The sequence below is a fragment of the Rhinatrema bivittatum genome, chromosome 5 (assembly GCF_901001135.1).
Source record: "Rhinatrema bivittatum chromosome 5, aRhiBiv1.1, whole genome shotgun sequence".
NCBI classification, from domain to species: Eukaryota; Metazoa; Chordata; class Amphibia; order Gymnophiona; family Rhinatrematidae; genus Rhinatrema; species Rhinatrema bivittatum.
The window spans coordinates 221,912,675-221,932,174 of NC_042619.1; the positions used below are offsets into that span (position 1 = coordinate 221,912,675).

The 19,500-nt window shown below is 47.1% G+C and overlaps 1 protein-coding gene across 5 annotated transcripts in view; it reads left to right on the forward strand.

The window, feature by feature from the left end:
* Nucleotides 1–19,500, forward strand: part of BEND2 (BEN domain containing 2) — a 128,440-nt gene that overhangs the window by 80,356 nt on the left and 28,584 nt on the right. The window contains exon 10 of one of the 5 annotated variants that reach the window (XR_003857006.1): nucleotides 16,518–16,611. The exons of the other annotated variants lie outside the window; for them this stretch is intronic. The gene's annotated coding sequence lies outside the window, so the exon portion shown is untranslated. The remainder of the gene's footprint in view (nucleotides 1–16,517; nucleotides 16,612–19,500) is intronic. 5 annotated transcript variants of the gene reach the window in all.

Below are 19,500 nucleotides of genomic sequence, written 5' to 3' on the forward strand. Positions count from 1 at the left end.
AAACAGACACTGATGATTTACCTTCACCACCTTCTCCCACTGAAAGTAGAAAGCGTTCTCCGCCAGAGGACCTCTCATTCATTAATTTTGTGAAGGAAATGTCTGAGTTGGTTCCTTTTCAACTTCAGACGGAACAGGATGACAGGCACCAGATGATGGAGTTACGCCAATTCCTGGATGCCCCCAAGGTGATCACCTCTATTCCCATTCATCAAGTCCTTCTTGATCTCCTCAAAAAGAATTGGGAAAATTCTGGATCAATTGCTCCAGTGCACAGAAAGGCTGACACTACTTATTTAGTTCAGTCAGCCCCAGGCTTTCAAAAATCCCAGCTCGACCACCACTCAGTTGTGGTAGAGTCTACTCAAAAAAGAGCAAAAAGGTCAAAGCCTCATTCATCTACCCCGCCTGCTAAGGAACAAAAGTTCCTGGACAACATTGGTCGACAAGTGTTCCAAGGAGCCATGCTCATCTTCCAAATTGCTGCCTATCAGCTTTATCTGACCCAATATAATAGGGTCATCTTTAAGCAGATACAGGACTTCTGAGTCCCTACCTGAACAATTCCAAGACCAGCTCCAAACCCTTGTAAACAAGGGGTTTGAGGCAGGCAAACATGAGATTCGAACATCTTATGACATACTTGATACCTCTACCAGAGTGTCTGCAGCGGCTATTTCGGCAAGACGGTGGGTCTGGCTCAAATCTTCTGACCTTCGCCCAGAAGTGCAGGACCGTTTATCCAACCTACCATGTGTCAGAGACAGTCTGTTCGGTGAACAGATCCAACGAATGGTGGCTGAATTAAAGGACCATCATGAGACTCTCAAACAGCTCTCTTCGATGCCTTCTGACTTCTCCTCAAGACAGCCCTTCAGGAAGGACTCTAAGAAGTCGTTCTACCGTCCAAGGAAGGCCTATCCACCACCAGCAAGATCCCGTACTACGAGACCTTATCAAAAACCTCAGCTTCGCCAAGCCTGAAAACAAAAACCACAAGCAGCTCCCCAGCCAGGGCCTGCTTCAGGTTTTTGACTTCCGCTTGGAGAGCAGCAGCCAGATTCCTCTCTCAAACATACAAGTGGGAGGCCGATTGTGCCACTTTTACAACATGTGGCAGTCAATCACAACCGACCAATGGGTATTTGCAATCCATTGCTCAGGGTTACCATCTGAACTTTCTCGCCCTACCACCGGACTCCCCACCTCTGCAGACGTGGAGAACATCCGATCACTCCATTCTTCTGGATCAAGAGGGCTCCCTCCTTCTCCAGTCAAGAGCAATAGAACCCGTTCCGCACTCCCAGCAAGGCCTATGGTTCTATTCCCAGTACTTTCTGATCCCCAAAAAATCGGGGGGTGTTCGTCTAATTCTCGACCTACGTGCTCTCAACAAGTACCTCCAGCGGGAAAAGTTCAAGCTGGTAACCTTGGGATCGCTTCTACCTCTTCTACAAAGAGGAGACTGGCTCTGCTCTCTGGACCTCCAGGATGCATACACACATTGTGATAACTCCAACACATTGCAAGTACCAAAAGTTTTTAGTAGGCCCCAAGCACTATCACTACAGAGTGCTTCCGTTCGGCCCAGTGTCTGCACCACGAGTCTTTACCAAATGTCTCGTAGTTGTTGCAGCTTTCCTCAGGAAAGAAGGTGTTCACGTCTACCCCTATCTGGACGACTGGTTAATCAGGGCTCCAACCCAGCAAGCTGCTCGGTCGTCCCTCGATTTGACACTACACACTCTAATTTCACGACGATTTCTCGTCAATTACGAAAAATCTTATTTAGTCCCATCTCAAACCTTGTTGTTCATTGGGGCAGACTTGGACACCTTGCAGGCAAAAGCTTTTCTACCTCAACGAGCGCTAACTCTCGTGTCTCTCGCTCACCAGTTGCAGTCTCAGACTACTGCAACAGCTCGTCAATTCCTAGTCTTTCTCGGACACATTTCGTCCTCAGTCCATGTCACTCCAATGGCCCGTTTGGCCATGAGACTCATGCATTGGACTCAGGTCACAATGGGTTCAAGCTGTTCAACCTCTGTCGACCATTGTCCACATTTCCGACTCACTCCGTCTGTCTCTCGCCTGGTGGAAAAATCAGACCAATCTCCTCCAGGGATTGCCCTTTCAAGTGCCAGATCCGCAAGTCATTCTTACCACCGACGCTTCCAACCTCGGGTGGGGAGCCCACTTGGCTAATCTGCAGACACAGGGTTTTTGGTCTCCAGAGGAAGCCAAACACCAAATAAATTTCCTGGAGCTTCGAGCAATGCGATATGCTCTCAGTGCTTTTCAGGATCGCCTATCAAACAGTCATCCTGATTCAGACGGACAACCAGGTGGCCATGTGGTACATCAACAAGCAGGGAGGCACAAGCTCCTTCCTTCTGTGTCAGGAAGCTGTGCAGATTTGGGCGGAAGCGCTCTCCCACTCGATGTACCTCAGGGCCACCTACTTACTGGGAGTGGACAATGTTCTAGCAGACAAACTGAGTCGCGTCTTTCAACCGCGTGAGTGGTCTCTCAACCCTTCAGTAGCGAACTCCATTTTCCGACAATGGGGTCATCCTCAGACAGATCTCTTTGCATCCCCTCAGAACCACAAAGTGGACAATTACTGTTCCCTCATTCGCAGCAAAGGCTCTCAGCCCAGAGATGCATTCTCCCTTTCATGGGCAACCGGTCTGCTTTATGCAATCCCTCCACTTCCTCTTCTCTCGAAGACTCTCGTGAAGCTACGTCAGGACAGGGGAACCATGATCCTGATAGCACCTCACTGGTCACGCCAAGTGTGGTTTCCAATACTACAGGATCTCTTCATCCGCAGGCACATTCCCTTGGGAAAGGACAGGCTTCTGATCACTCAAAACAACGGGAGCCTACGCCATCCCAATTTTCAGGCCTTGTCCCTGACGGCATGGATGTTGAAAGGTTAATCCTTCAACCTCTTAACCTTTCAGACCCAGTTTCTCGTGTCTTGATTGCTTCACGGAAGCCTTCCACGAGAAAAGCTTACTCCTATAAATGGAAAAGGTTCACATCATGGTGCGCTTCTCAGTCCCTTGATCTCTTTTCCTGTCCAATCCCACAGTTTTTGGACTATCTCTGGCATCTGTCAGAGTCTGGTCTCAAGACATCTTCCATCAGAATGCATGTCAGTGCGGTAGCCGTCTTCCATAAAGGTGTCGGATGTCCCTATATCAGTACAACCCCTTGTAACACGCTTTCTAAAGGGCTTGCTCCACATCAAGCCACCTTTACGTCCTCCGGCCCCTTCTTGGGACCTCAATCTGGTTCTCGGTCGGCTCATGAAACCACCATTCGAGCCTCTTCACTCCTGTGACCTAAAATATCTCACATGGAAAGTGATTTTCCTTTTGGCTATCACTTCAGCTCGCAGGGTTAGTGAGTTACAGGCCCTAGTTACCTATCCACCTTACACTAAACTCCTGCAAGACCGGGCGGTACTCTGCATTCACCCTAAGTTTTTACCTAAGGTAGTTTCAGAGTTTCACAATCAATCCATCATACTACCTACCTTCTTTCCTAGGCCCCATTCCAATCCAGGGGAACAGGCTCTGCATACCCTTGACTGCAAACGGGCTCTAGCTTTTTATCTAGACCATACAGTTGCCCACAGGAAGAGCACTCAGTTATTCATCTCTTTCCACCCCAACAAATTAGGGCAACCTGTGGGTAAGCAGACTCTCTCCTCCTGGTTGGTGGACTGCATATCTTTTTGCTATCAGCAAGCAGGCATTCCTTTTCAAGACCGTGTTAAAGCACACTCTGTGAGGGCCATGGCGACTTCAGTAGCACACCTACGATCGGCGCCGCTTCCTGACATTTGCAGGGCTGCTGCCACCTGGAGTTCTCTCCACACTTTCGCAGCCCACTATTGCTTGGATAAAGCCGAAAGACAAGATTCCATTTTCGGCCAGTCTGTCCTGTGTAACCTATTACCAATGTGACGTATCAACACCCTTCTGCCTGCCCGGTGGGGTTCAGGATGCCCTCTACCCAAATTCCACCCCAGTTGTTGTGCCTGTTGCACGCTGTTGGGTACATTTGGTGCATGTTCGGACATCCTCAGCTCGATACTCACCCATATGTGAGGACTACCATCCTGCTTGTCCTGTGAGAAAGCAAATGTTGCTTACCTGTAACAGGTGTTCTCACAGGACAGCAGGATGTTAGTCCTCACGAAACCCGCACACCGCCCCACGGTGTTGGATTCGTAACATTTTGTTTTATTTTTCGGCACTGCCTGTAGCTTTCAAATAAGACTGAAGGGGGACCCCTGCTGGTTGCAGGGTTAGTGCCATGCTGGGCATGCCCAGTAGGGGCCAGTCAAAGTTCTGGAAACTTTGACAGAAGTTTTCCATGATTGGGCTCCATCCTGATGATGTCACCCATATGTGAGGACTAACATCCTGCTGTCCTGTGAGAACACCTGTTACAGGTAAGCAACATTTGCTATCCTTCTTTATAAGAGCGAATTATCTTTATTTTCAAATACTCAGCTGCTTTGAGGAGCTCATGGTTGCTGAAAGTAGAACAGCAATCACAGACTAGATGGGCCATATGGTCTCTTTCTGCCATCATGTTTCTATGTTTACAGCCTGAGAGGTTAAAAGGATCAGAGCATTTGTTCAACTGTGGAATTGTTTTCACCTTACTAATTGAAGGCCTTATGAGTCAAGCAACCTTTTGGGCCTTATTAACAATTAAAAAAAAATAAAAATAAAATAATGAATTCTCTGGAAGGGGGTTTAAATTTTTGAAAATTCCATATTGATTTTATTTTCTATATGTTAAAATAAGCAAATGTGGAATTTATTGAATGTTTTATTCTTTTTACGCACCACTGTTCTAAAACCTATTAAAGATTTTAAAAAAAGAGGCAAATTTGCATTAAAATTTTTAAAAATGTTATGTTTTAACTTGGTTCCAACCACAAAGGCAATAAAAAAATCCCAAAAATCAAACACACATAATTGCCTGATTGATTCAAAATCATGTGAGTGATAACTTTTTTTCTTTTTTTTTTTTTTTTTTTTTTTTTAGAAAGAGGAGAAAAGGACCTCAGAACTCAGGCATGGTTCAAACTGAACCTAATAGCGTGTAGATAAATGTTCCAATCATCGGTCTGAAAAGGTTCTGAGGTCTTTCCTCTTCTTTCTTAAAAAAAAAAAAAAAAAAAAAAAAAAAAAGTTAATCACTCACATGATTTTGAATCAATCAGGCAATTTGTTCGTTTTAAATTAGTAACATCTAAAGGTTGTTACAGCTTCTGTTCACTTAGAGATTCATTGAAACACAGAATTTGACCAGGAATGCCTAAACTTTTACATACAGTTACATATTTACATATTTGGTATATAAAAGAATCTAAATAAAATAAATACAGTTGTGTATATGTTTATATGTATATATGTGTGTGTATATATACCCAGCCCCCAATAAACTAAAATGTAGTGTGGGCCCAACCCCTATCTGAAAAACAAACCCTGTTGCTGTAAATTTTACCTCCAGACCTTGAAGAGATCAGTCATTGCTCTATTTGCCCTGAGCACAGTGAATACGGAGTTCGGTTCCATTGACAGCCGTACCAGTACTTAGTATTCAGCCAGCAAGGTGCAGAATGTGCCTTTTTCCCCACTGAGCTTCTAGGTCACATTTTGGGAGTTCAGGGCTGGGGATTAGCAGTAAGATATGTACCATATTTTTCGCTGCATAAGATGCACTTTTTTTCCCCCCAAAGTGGGGGGAAAATGTCTGTGCGTCTTATGGAGCGAATATAAAAAATTAACTACAATCCCCCATTCTCCTGACCCCCCCTCCCCCCAAGACTTGCCAAAAGTCCCTGGTGGTCCAGGGAGGGTCCCGGGAGCGATCTCCTGCTCTTGGGCAGTCTGCTGCCAGTAATCAAAATGGCGCCGGCGGCCCTTTGCCCTTACTATGTGACAGGGGCTACTGGTGCCATTGGTTGGCCCCTGTCTCATGGTAGGAGCAAAGGCCGCCGGTGCCATTTTGATTACTGGCAGCCGACATTGCTCCTACCATGTGACAGTGGCCGACCAATGGCACCGGTAGCCCCTGTCACATAGTAAGGGCAAAGGGCCGCCGGCGCCATTTTGATTATTGGCAGCCGATGGCCCAAGAGCAGGAGATCGCTCCCGAGACCTTCCCTGGACCACCAGGGACTTTTGGCAAGTCTTGGGGGGGGGGGGGGGGGGAGTCAGGAAGGTGGGCGTTTGTAGTTAAGTACATTTAAAGGTTGGGGTGGGTGTGTTTTCCCCCCCACGAAAGAACGATAAAAGTTTTCTGATCCGGGGAGTGGACCGAAATGACCCTCCTCAGACCCGAAAACGAAACGGGGACAAAACAATTGTATGCATACCCAGAATTTGCAGTTATGGGAGAAGTGCAGAATAGAGTAAAAGTCCACACAAGGATTTCAATATGATATTCAAAATGATTTACTTGGGGATGGTAACTCCACACTTTAAATCATTTTGAATATCATATTGAATTCATTGTATGGACTTTTACTCTATTCTGCACTTCTACCATAACTGTGTATTGTTTAAGTGCAAGATTTGCTCCTCTTTTTCTGTTTTTGGATTACCGCTAACTTGCTCCATAAGGTGCACAGAGCCGGTTTAGCGCACCATTTTTTTTTTTTTTTTTTTTAATTTTCCCCCTCTGAATCCTAGGTGCGTCTTATGGTCAAGTGCTTCTTATGGAGCAAAAAATACGGTATATAAAATATTCAATAAGCCAGCAAGTGAACATTTTACATTTTTACTTTGGTTTGTATTATTACCTGCCTAGAGTTGAGGATGGAGCAGGATATGCTTTTTTTTGTGTAAATCTTTATTGACACATACAGAAAAAGAAAACAGATAATGCATGGCCAAATTTTTCCACATTTTCCAATATAACTTCAATATAACATTGTCATTCTGTCATCAAATGCCACCCCACAAATTCCCGATATAAGATCAGACTCTATAACATTGCTTATACACAGTAAACAAATCAAAGCAAAGCCCCTCCATGTATAACACAAGTAGTAATGGCTCCCATGTACCATAGCACAATCTTCAATGCTCCGTTACCCAGAGGAGGGCCGTAAATCAATATATTACAAATACTAACGGGCCGATACAGTAAGGAGCGGTAGGAAGAGCTGTGTTAGTGCCGGGCGCACCCGTGCTTGCCGCACGCACAGTCTGGCTCACCTACCGATCGATACTGTATTTAAATAGCTTGCAAATGCAAGCCGCGTCCGAGAAGCGTTAGGCCCGTGCAACCCATTTTACTGTATAGGCACTTTATACAACACATATACAGTATCCTGGGTGTGCTGGTACCTGTCATTTCAAATGTCATTTCAGATGACGCCAAACGTCGTGACGTCACGCCTTGAGCGCCCAAATTGCACAGGCGTATACAGGCGTGCATTCATTCGCCACTGGCGGGGGCTGTTGGAGGCTGCTTTCGCCACCGGCTCCCGCCTCCCTTGATGAATGCACGCCCGCCGGCTCCCGCCAGTAAGTTAACTTTTATTACACTTATTCCCTTTTGTTTTAACCCGGCTTCACGCAAGGAACAGAAGTTACAATTGTTCCTGCCGACAGTTAAACGTTTGCAAGAAGAAAGGAAACTTTTTTTTTTTTTTTTTTTGCAAGACTGGGGCAGAGCTGGGTTGCAGCTCCAGAGAGCCCGGGGGGGATTGGCCCGTCAATTTGAGAGGACTGGGGCTGCCCCGGAGACCGGCACCCATGGACGCGGCCAGGGCAGGTGAGCGGGGGCTGGAGGAAAGTTTGCCGCCTACCCTTACCCCTGCCTCTAACGCAGGGGTAAGGGTAGGCGGTAAGTTAGCAGGTTAACGTGCGGGAAAAGTGCAGGTTTAAAAAGCGATAATCGGGGCGCGCTTTACTGTATGGGAGGGAATAGCTAATCCGATCGTTTACATCTCATATACATGCCGCAGGCGGAAAGGGTTACCCGTTGACTTAAAGAGGCGGTAAGGATGGGTTTAAAGGGGATAGTGAATCGCTGGTTGGGCTAATGCGGGTTAGAAGCAGGGTAACCGCGGCTGCACTTTACTGTATTGGCCTGTAAGTTAGGAATCTTGCTCCTGAAATTGTAACTTGATATATTCTGGCAATGCTTCTAAAAATGGACCCCACACATGGAAGAAGGTGTGAGTATTTTGTCGGGATTGCAAGAGATGGTATTTATAATCCAACGTAAGTAAACTTATCTCTGAATGCCAAAAGGCCATCGTAGGAGTATCAGTGGAAATCCATTTAGTTAGCTGGCATTTTCCTGTTGATAGCAGGGCTGAATTAGCCATGCTATCATGGGAACTGTCAATCAGGCCCGGGAGGCAGAGCTTCAAAGTGATGTCAGCTTTGTTCTGAGGCTGCGCGTGAGTTCCCGTGCTGGAACTCACGCGCAGCCTCAGTCTGTTTTTCCGGGCGCGGGATTGCACACGGAGCTTCAGACCTCCTCAGCATCACCTTCTCACCTGAAGGGAAAAAACCTTAAAGTCAAAGAATAGAAGTAGAATGAAAGAACACGGTAAGAAGGAAGGGACGACCTTCTGGATTCAAACCGTGCCCATGCGGCAAAGTCATGTCCCATCACGAATGGAGATGACAGATGCTATCTGTGTCTGGGCCCAGACCACCCGATGCAGACCTGCCCGCAGTGTGGCAAGATGTCCCTGAGAGCGCGTCTGCAACGGCACGACAAGATGATGGTGCTGACAGGGATGAGACCGGGCTCCTACGCTCCACCCTCGGAAGCCTGATCTTCCCCGGAACCGGCCGCCCCGACGCCCCCGCAGATGCATAGAGTGTCGTCGTTGGAACCGGCGGGACCAAGAGCAACGAAAGAAGCCCAAGCACGCCGTGCCTCGAGGCGGAGAACCAAAATGCGCCGACCACCATGGTTGAGATGCTTCAACGGCGTCGGAGAGCCATAAAGTGAAGAAGACTGCACCGGGGACAGAGGCTTTGGTCAGGCCGCATGGTGCGCATGCGTCGATCGGCGCAACATTATCGGTGCTGACGCGTGAGGCGCAGACTCCAACGCAGAAGTGGAGATGGGGAGATCCACGACTACCGCGCCCACCAGTGAGGGGGTTCCAGCTGGAAGCATGCGCCGATGACGCAGGGGAAGCGTTCATCGACCTACATCGCTGCAAGAGCGTGCGAGACAGCACACGCCATCTCCCATACATCTGGGCCCGGCGCCATCGACGCAGGCACAGACGCTTGCACTGAGAGTTGCCTATAGGTCGCTTATGGGGCCTACAGAACGACGCGGGGAGTCAACTGGGAAACACCAGGGCTCCTCAGACTCGTCTTCCCAATCCAGGGACGAAGAAAACCCACTAATAACATCTTTAGCTTCTGGATCTTCCTCGCCATCCCTGCAGGTGTTCTCGGACCTCTCCTCCATGTCTCAGCACCGGTCAACAGGGGATGTGTTTCAGGAACCACTCTCGAAGAAACCAAAATTGTCAAAGGTAATCTGTGCGCTTCATCACTGTACACCACCGCCAAACTCCAATATCCTCAAAGCGGCGGTACCACTGAGCCGTCTCTCGGCATCGCCTCACCCTCGGATGCCACCTCAAACAAAGAAGGCTTTCCTTAATCTGTCCATGGCTTTCTCAGGCTTCGCTTCTTTGAAGTTATGCAGACTTCCTTCAACATGCCAGCATCCTTGCCGAGCAGTGGTGGGCAGTCTCCACACCCCTCCACTCACAAGTCACCCACACGGTCCAGATCACCACCCCCACGGGCCCAATCTCAGACGTCACCACGGTTACCGCCCTCGCCGGACCCCATCATACGGCCAGTCTCACCGGTGGCCCCAATCACGTCTACGGATTCCTCCACAGGATACCCTTCCGACCCGGGAGAAGGGCCTGCGGAGCCTTACTCCCCACTATAAGACTTAAGATATCCTAAATTTTTGGATAAAATGGGCAAGGCACTTAACATCCAGATCCAAAAAGTGCCGGATCTGAGAGCCAATACCCTCGGCCTATTAAAGATATTCGACCTGCCAGTGGAGCCAACCTCCCTACCAGCACATGAGGTCCTTAATGCAGTTCTGGACAAATCCTGGGAGACACCCTTCACTCTGCCTTCAATGTCCAGGAAAATGGACCTCAAATACAAGATGCAACCATCCCCTTACTACACTCCACCTCAATTACCTTATGCTTCCATTGTCATGGAGTCCGCTATGGCTAAAGCCAAAAAATCCAAACTCTATTCAGCAGCACCCCCAGGGAGGGACCTCTGCTCTTTTTAGATGAGTTTGCAAAGCGAGTCTTCCAGTCTTCAATGCTGGCAGCCCGGATCAACCATCATCGATTTTACATTGTGCAGTACATCTATGAGTTGATTCAACGGGTAAAGGACATCTCCCAACCTTCGGAACCCACTTCTCCTGTCTTGGACCTCATCAGAGACATGGAGGAAGCCACCCGTCATCTGTTAAGGACAGTCTATGAAGGGTTTGAAACCTTGTCGTGTACGTCTCGGGCGTCGATTTTAGCACGACGTGTGGCCTGGCTTCGAGCAAGTTCCATCAGAGACGATGCACACGATAAATTGGCTAACTTACCCTATAAGGGAGACAATTTGTTTGATACCAGGTTTCAGGAGACCTTAGCCCAACTTAAAGAACAGTCAGTCGCGGTTCAATCACTCACCACGCCACAACCGTACTCTTCGTCACCCAGCTATGTCCCTTCAAGGAGGCAGCCTTTCCAAAGACGAGCATATCGCCCATATGCAGCATACAGGCCTACGCCATATCAACCCCAGACTAGGCAACAGAACCAGTCTTCTCAAAATAGAAGGGGACGTCCTTGACCACAGCGCCCCCAAGCTCAACAACTGGCCACCTCAAATAAGCCAGCTCACGCCACCATTAACAAAGGTATTAGCAGGAGGCATACAGGCGCACATCCAGCAATGGGAAAACATCACGACGGATCAGTGGGTGCTGGACATTGTTCTCTGTTACCGGATTCCCTTCCCCTCCCTACCTCCGCTCCTTCACTTGACATCCAGAGGGACCAGATCCAACCCCACCCTATTGGAAAAGGAAGTATCTGCCTTGTTACTACAAAAGGCGATCCACCGCCTTCCTCCTTCCCAACAGAACACAGGGATCTACTTCCCTTACTTCCTCATACCCAAGAAGTCGGGGGATCTCCGTCCCATCCTGGATCTCCGGGACCTCAACAAATTCATAGTCAAAGAGAAGTTCAAGATGATATCACTAAAGGCCATCTTACTTCTGATCCAACCCAATGCTTGGATGTGCTCTATAGACCTCAAGGATGCATACACTCATATCCCAGTGCATCCTTCCTCCTGGCGATACATGTCTTTCCACGTCAACAGCCAACACTTCCAGTACAAGGTACTCCCCTTTGGTCTCTTCACGGCACCTCAGGTGTTCACCAAGTGCATGGCAGTGGTGGTGGCGTTCCTCAGACAAGGAATAATCATATTTCTTGTTGTCTGAGGTACGCCAGATTGGCTGATTGTGGCTTCAACCCCCACCATGCTCCGCCAACACCTCCACGACACAATAACTTGCCTCAATCAATTGGGTCTAGTGGTCAGTTACCAGAAATCCCACCTACAATTGTCTCGACGACTTCAATTCATATGAGCCTGCCTAGACACCATCAAACAGTTTTTCTACCACAAGACAGGAAGTCCACCATGCGTCAACTATTTCGACGTCTCAGGCTCACCACATCCCCATCTGCCGTCAGGTGTTAACCGTCCTAGGGCATATGGTGGCATCGATCCACGCAGTGTCCAATACATGTCTCCATATGAGGCAGATTCAGTGAGATCTCAAGAGGCAATGGAAACAGCATTCACAGAACTGAATTGGTGGTTGCAACGCTCAACTCTCACCAAAGGCGCACCGTTCGTCCAGCTCCCTCACAATGCAGTACTCACCTGTGATGCCTCCCGCAAAGGATGGGGAGCACATCTCAACCAGCTACAAACTCAAGGTCAATGGACCATACAAGAGCAGTCCTATCAAATCAACTTCCTGGAATTACGGGCGATACGATACGCCCTCAGAACCTTCGTATCTCACCTCCAGGGCCACCGGGTCATGGTATACACGGACAATATAGTGGCCATGTTCTTCATCAACAAACAAGGGGGATCGGGCTCATGGATCCTGTGCAAAGAAGCCCTCACCATCTTCAGGTGATCCAACAGTCACTCCATTCAGTTACAAGCAACTTATCTACCCGGCATCGCCAACACTCAAGTGGACAGGTTGTTGGGTGTTCCACCCACACGAATGGTCTCTCCATCACAAAGTGGCGGAGACCCTCTTCCACAGGTGGGGAATGCCCTCTATAGACCTCTTCGCCACCGAATCCAACCAGAAGATGGCTCGCTTTTGCTCAGTGTGACCCAGTCCATGCAGGGTCGCCCAGGATGCTTTTCTCCTACCATGGACAGAGCCACTAATGTATGCGTTTCCACAGATTCCGCTCATCACACGTACTCTACAAAAGTGCTTGCAGGACGGGGCTTAACTAATTCTCGTAGCACCCGCCTGGCCTTGATAACCTTGGTACACACACCTTCTGCAATTATCAGCAGATGCTCCGCTACAGCTCCCGCAACGGGAAGACCACCTCTCTCAAGAGCAAGGAACGCTCTTCCACCCGCTGCACTTATCACTGCATCTAACAGCTTGGAGGTTGAACGGGTCTTTTTATCTGAGCAAGGGTTTTCCATCACAGTCCAGGACATAATGTTGGAATCCCGGAAACCATCCACGAGACTCTGTTATCAATTCAAATGGAAGCGGTATGTGATATGGTGTGGATCCAAAGGCATAGACCCACTCATCTGTGCACCTGACAAGTTATTGGACTATGTATACACTTTGTATACTGCAGGGTTCGCTACTGCTTCAGTCAGAGTTCACCTCAATGCCATTGCTGCCTTCCACAGACTTTATGAAGGCCAACCGATTTCACTACACCCATCAGTGTCTAGGTTTATTCGGGGTCTAGTCCATCTTTGACCTCCAGTCTCCAAGCCTCCAGTCCCCTGGAATCTCAACCTGGTTCTGGAACAACTGATGTTAACCACCGTTCAAGCCAGTGGACTCAGCACATATCAAATTCCTTACTTGGAAAGTAGTGTTCTTAACAGCGGTTACCTCAGCTCGACGAGTGAGTGAATTACAGGCATTAGTATATTATAGCCCATATCTCCAGTTTTACCACTATAAGGTTCTTCTACGTACTCATCCAACCTTTCTACCGAAAGTAACCTCCCAATTCCACCTCAACCAGTCCATTGAACTCCCGAAATTTTGTCCAAAACCACATCGCAACGAACAGGAAAAACTACTGCATACCTTAGACTGCAAAAGGGCATTGGCTTACTATAAGCAACGAACACACTCACAGGCCAGAACGTCACAGCTTTTTGTCTCCTTCAACCCCAATGCTCCGGTCTTCCAGTAGCCAAGCATATGATCTCTAGCAGGATAACCCAGTGTATACAATTCTTACGAAAAATGACAGTGCAAGATGTCTTCTCAGCCCCCAGCACATCAAACACGTGCAGTGGCAACTTCACTGGCTCATCTTCGACACATGGCTCCACTGGACATCTGCAAGGCTGCCACGTGGGCATCTCTTCATACTTTCACTTCCCATTACTGTCTGGATCAGCAGACCGTGGAGGATGCCAAATTGGGCAGAATTCTTCTACAAACATTATCCACAGAGTTGACTGTCACTCACTTTCATCACACTTCATGGGGATATGAGACTTAACAGGTTTTCATTCAGTGTGATTGTGGAGCTTAGGACTCCCATGACAGTATGGCTAAGTCAGCCCTGCTATCGACGGGGAAAAAGCAAGTTTGCTTACTGTAAATAGTGTTTCCATAGATAGGATGAATTAGCCATGCTGACCCACCCACCTCCCTGAACAGTCGACTCTGCCTTTACGACCACGCTTGCTTAATCACAGACTGAGGAGAGTCTATTCCAGCGCGGGAAATCATGCGCAGCCTCAGAGCAAAGCTCTGACATCACTTTGAAGCTCCGCCTCCCGGGCCTGATTGACAGTTCCCATGACAGCATGGCTAATTCATCCTGCAATCTACGGAAACACGGTTTACGGTAAGCAAACTTGCTTTTCTTACCCATTGCGAAATCTTTGTGAACTAGCTGTGACCCCCCCCCCCCCCCCCCCCGGCCTGCCGCACAAATCCATAATACCTATACCCAAAAGATAATGAGGCTTTGCACGGGAGAGCGATCGACAATAGAGCATTGTGTGGAAAGTACATCCTTATAAAAGGTACTTTTCATAGGGCATTCCCAGATGCAATGTATATAAGATGCATTTGGAGCAGAACATTTTGAGCAGGCAGCCAATTTAGCAATACCCATCCGAAAGACTCGCAGAGGAGATACCACTATCCTATTTTTAAAAAAAACAAAAAAAAAAAACCCCCAGAAATTTTGATCCTGCAGAGTGGCAGAGATAATAGCTCTATATGTATCCAAGGAACCTTCCAACATCTCTGAAGCCACCAACCTCTCTCCTAAGTCAGCCTCTCATTTAGCTTCAAGAGTATTCTTAATGGTATATGGGCTTCTTTTTGCAGAACACAGCAGCTAGCATACTAACCGTTAAAAGAAGGAGGGACCATATAACTGAAACCCTAGCAGAATTACATTGGTTACCTATTGAACACAAAATTAAATACAAAACCTTATGTACCATTCACAAACTAATTTACGATGATAAATCAGACTGGTTAAACACAGCATTACAGGTACACGTCCCTCACAGGAACCTCTGATCAGCAAATAAAGCACTCCTAACCATTCCTTCAATAAAAACTGCAAGACTGACCCAAGTGAGAGAAAGAGCCCTATCACTAGCATCGCGGTCACCTCATCTTCATTGCAACTCAAATGGGCCTCAGCCATGCCCATCCATGTATTAAATGCTTCAAATGAATCTTGCATATTTTGCATCTGGGAAGTCAGTTTATCCAGTTGCTGGCCTAATTTAATATCTATGGAATTAATTATTGCCTCAGTGATTGTGGAGACCAGATGCACGCTTAGGTCGTTCAGTTCCTCCTCCCCACATGGCTCTACCATTTTTGCTCCGTTCTGTCTGATTTTCTCCATAACTTTTCTCACCGGTTTTGTGGACATGTCCACCAAAATCAGTATCCGGCACATGTGCAGAGCTTACACTCCGTTGTGGTGTAAGAAAGAAAGCAGTGGAGGGCCCCGAAACAGTGAAATAAGTTAAATAAGAGAGCGGTAGCCGGAGCTGCACGGACTTACACCTGTGAATAACATTTTAAAATAGCCAAATAAAGTTACCTGGATGACTTAACTTAATCAGAGTATATTCAGCTAATCTGGGTAACTTTGCTCACAGGTCTTTTGAATATTGGAGGGAGGGGAGGAGAATTGGGCCTGTAGCACCTGATTCTCACTCCCAAATGGGGACCACCCCCTGTAGCCAAGAAATGAAATAAAATGTAGCACAGGCTGAGCAGCTCCAATCCCTTTCCCGATCCCTCTATCTTTAGAAAAAACAAAAAACAACCTGCTAATCCCTGCCCCTAAAACCTCAAAGGTGACCTGGAAGCAGAGTGGGAGGAGAGGCTCATACTCCCCATGTTGGGCTGAACACTGAGTCAGCACTGCTGTCAACTTTACCTGCACTTGGTATTCATGTATTCACTTTATTCAAGGTAAATAGAGCAATGATTGGTCCTTCCACGGACAGCTGTTTTTGGGGGCTTTGCATCAAATGATTTTTTTTTAATTGGGGTATCAGGTTCACTTGGTCCATGTTACATTTTATTTAATTTCTTGTGGGGGTAGGGGACTGACTGCTGCTTGGCCACTGATGTTTAATTATTTTTATTAATTTCGGATATCTGGCTAACTTTAGGACTGCAGTATTTCTGACCAGATTTAGTCATATAACTTTATCCATTTAGCACTGAATATCAGTGTAACTGGATACATTTTAAACCCCCCCCCCCAAATATTTCCAGTTAACACCAAAACATAGTGGGACAAATACTTTGAATATCAACCTCATTTTTTACCTGTGGCCAAAGTTAATAACATACTTGGGTTTAAAAAAAAAGGTTTGGACATGTTTCTGGAGAACAGGTCTATTATTACTTATTAGCTATCAGGCATAGAGATTTCCACTTCCATCATCTAAGATTGAGCAACAGGAAAGGATCTTCTGGGTACTTTCAAGTGACCCAGATAGGCCACTGTCGGAAACAGGATGCTGAGCTGATGGACCATTGGTCTGAACCAGCATAATACTTATGTACACATGTATTTTTGTAGATAATTTCTTTGCCTTTTCTCCTTTTATTGCCCTCCATCTTGGAATCTCCCTCTCCAGAAAGTATAGCCAGGTGGCTGCAGGAACTCTTGCTGGCCAGTGAACTTGGATACCCCACACTGCAGCCTGAGCCAGTGCTTGTCAGCCTGAACCCGTATGTTGGTATTTTCACTTGCAATGTGCTGTTTTGATCTTATTGAAAGTTGAAGGGCTGCACTGGAAGGTTTTGTAGTGTGGCAAGCAAGGGGCAGGGAGGAAAATGTAGCTTAGTGTTGGAGGAGCTGGCTAATTCAACTCCTTTGAGCTTTTAACTCAAGCGTAAACAACCCTTAGTTGGGCTGTGACACAATCAATGTAATAACAAGGCATTTCCTCCCCTTTTTTAAACTCCTCCAGTATGGCACTGAGCAGGGTCTCCTCTGGAAATGGTATAAGCATGTATTTGAGGTTGCTGGGACATTGTGTGTTGAATTCCCTTTCCCTGGGGACTGTGATTGCTGCTGCTGCAGCCTCTCCATCTCATCTGGCCTGATGAGTAGAAGCTGAACTTGAAATTGAGCCTGGGTCTCCTACTAAGCCAATGCAATAATCCTAAACACTTTTTATTCAGAGTATTTCAATATGTATGCACAGTTCTCTGTGGATCAGCGGGGCTGAATTAGCCATTATATTTGGGGTGATATCTGACTGTTCCGAACTGACCCAGCTCTGCTAGTTTATAGAGGTTTTGCTTTATTAAGCATGTGCTCATGCACTGCATCATGAGCCCCTCTGTCTGTTTTGTTCGAGCTTCTGCACAGCTGTGTATTTTCTCTCTCGCTTCTGTTTTTGGTACTTTATAATTTCTCTTTTTTTTTTTCCTCCCTGTCAAACTTGCATTGAGTTGCCTCGCTGCCTTGGCAGCCACGCAACAGTACTTTTCAGTACTACCAAAAAATTCAAAACAATGTCTGAATCCAAAAAGGCCACTTCCAGTAGCTTCAAGGATTGTGTGTGGCCTCAAGATGTCCATTAGATGGCCATGACATTTGTTTCAGCTGCCTGGGACCAGACCACAACACAGCCAGCTGATTTGACTCTGGCAAGATGTCACCAAAGTCCCAGAGGAACAGGTCTTAGAAGATGGAAGAACTTTGCAAGTTGGTGAAAAATCACTTTCCTCTTAGAACAGGCCCTCTTTGGGCTCCCTCCATTTTGATCAGGAGTTCCATGAGTAAAACTCCCCCATTTGTGGTGTCAGTGCCGGGATCTGCCACCGTGCTGGAGTCAAGTAAAACATGAAAGTGTTGTGAACATGGGAGGGTGAACCCTTCATGTGCCATGCAGACCTCATTGGCGAATAAGAAGAAAGGTGCTGTGTTTGAGCCTGCAATGTAATCAGCACCACTGAAGCTGAAATTGGGATCAGCCCCGTCAATACATCTGGTCCTGGCTCTTGCATCTCCATCCATGCATCGAGCTTCAAATCAGCTGACATAACTATCTGTTATATTGTTGCTCCTAGCCTCAGAAACATCGATGCTCTGCGTCCCAGCAAAATGATGCACCGGTCCCTGGACCCATCAATGCACTCGAGGCAGGAACGTTCTTTGGAAGGCCCTGCAGGTGATTTTCTGTACTTTTCTACCTCCCATATTGATGTCCTTATCTTCATCCCAACTCCTTAACAGAGGATTTTGTTTGGAGACTCTTGATCCAATATACTCCATTGTGCCTCTGGTCTTTATGCAACTGCCAGTGCAGTTAACTGAAGGGGGAGGGGGGGGGGCCACCTAGAGTCCACTGTAGCTTCATGAGGATGACCCTATACTAGTATCAGAGGAGGATATCTCTTCCTCAACTTGCAATCAGAGGACACTACAGCTCTGTAAAGTTGTGGGAATTTGCCAGAGGACAGAGGAATCTGGACTCTAGCCGTTCTTCATGAACATTTATTATTTACACAAAAATGAAACAAGCAGAAAAGACCTGCTTTTCTCAGCAGTCTTTAATGAATAGTCACTGCAATCGAACTTCGGAATTTTAGCAAATTCTATGCTTCCTTCTTTCCTGGGCTTCTCCCTGGGCCTGCTTTCCTATTCCCCTGCCAAGGGAAATGCTCTGGCACCAGTATTCCCTTCTGGGCTGTGCCTTAAGATGGACCAGGCCAGCTACTTGCAGCTAGTCCCTTAAGATATTCTGAGTGTCTTTGTATATTCCTTCACAAGCCCATAGACCAGGGTATCTGAACTGGTGAAGACTTTCTTTGCCTCACTGGCAATAGGTGACAAGAGAGGCACCCTGCAACCTCTTCTGTCCAGAATAGCAGATTTGTTCCTCAAGGTGGAGTCCCTCTTCCCTCCACACTTTGGGATTTCCCATTTAAAGTCCCGTTAATAGGATCTAGCTCCCAACCATACCTCTCTGAGGACAAATCTAGCCAGTCTGAGAAGGAAGCATGGGATACCACTGGCTGGAGCATGGCCTGAGATTATTCCCCTTCAAGATGAGGATCCCACCCAGATTGCCTTCATCATTGGCATCATGGGATACTGTCTCTTCACCTCTCAATTTTGAGGAAAAATCTTGAGACACAGCTGTGTGTTAGTCTGGTGTAGTTAGGAGGAAGGATCTACGAGGATTCTTTCAGATTGCCTACCATGATCTGCTGGAGCATTCTTTGCCACCAGAAGACTTCATACTCTAAAGTCCTGGGCAAGGTGATAGGAGTCAGTCTGGAAGGACCTCACATAAAGGTCCTTGGGCTTTTTTAGATTTTGGAAATGCCCTCCGAGCCTGCAGCTATCCTGGTTCATTCGATCCTGCAGGATTTACAAGACTTAACAAGGGCTTTGTTTTTGATGGGACTCGACCCTCAGGCCATGACCCCTCCAAAAGGCAGGAGGGGTCATGGCTGTGTTTCAGTGTTCCTAGAAGAGTGGTGGAAGATTACAAAGGACAATTGGGTCCTCAGAATTGTGAAATCTGTTTACCATTTGTGCTTCTCCTGTCCTTCAGCAGCACACCAATGTTTGCTCTTCAATCCAGATCTGTTTCACTCAAT